This window comes from Propithecus coquereli, unplaced genomic scaffold, assembly GCF_000956105.1.
Source record: "Propithecus coquereli isolate 6110/MARCELLA unplaced genomic scaffold, Pcoq_1.0 Scaffold50, whole genome shotgun sequence".
NCBI classification, from domain to species: Eukaryota; Metazoa; Chordata; class Mammalia; order Primates; family Indriidae; genus Propithecus; species Propithecus coquereli.
Window position 1 is genome coordinate 4,958,303 of NW_012150841.1, and position 343 is coordinate 4,958,645.

The window sequence follows — 343 nt, forward strand, 5'->3', positions numbered from 1 at the left end:
CAGGCAACACAGTAAGACTCTGTCTCAAAAAAAAAAAAAAAAAAAGAAGTGGTAAGCTTTGGAAAATAAAGTAGACTGAAATTGTTAATCAGTTGGATGGGGATGTGCTAAAAGAAAAGGAATCAAGGATTTGGCCAAAGCAAGTGAATGAATCTTGATGACTTTTACTGAAATGGGAAAGACTGGGTGAAGATTGGGTCTGGATAGATAAATCAAGACTTATCTTTTGGACATACTGTTTGAGAATTGTATTATATGACCAAGAGGCAATGTTGAATTTCAGGGGGTAAGTCATACGGTGTCTGAATTTCAGAGGGTAAGTCATACCTAGAGACACATTTCG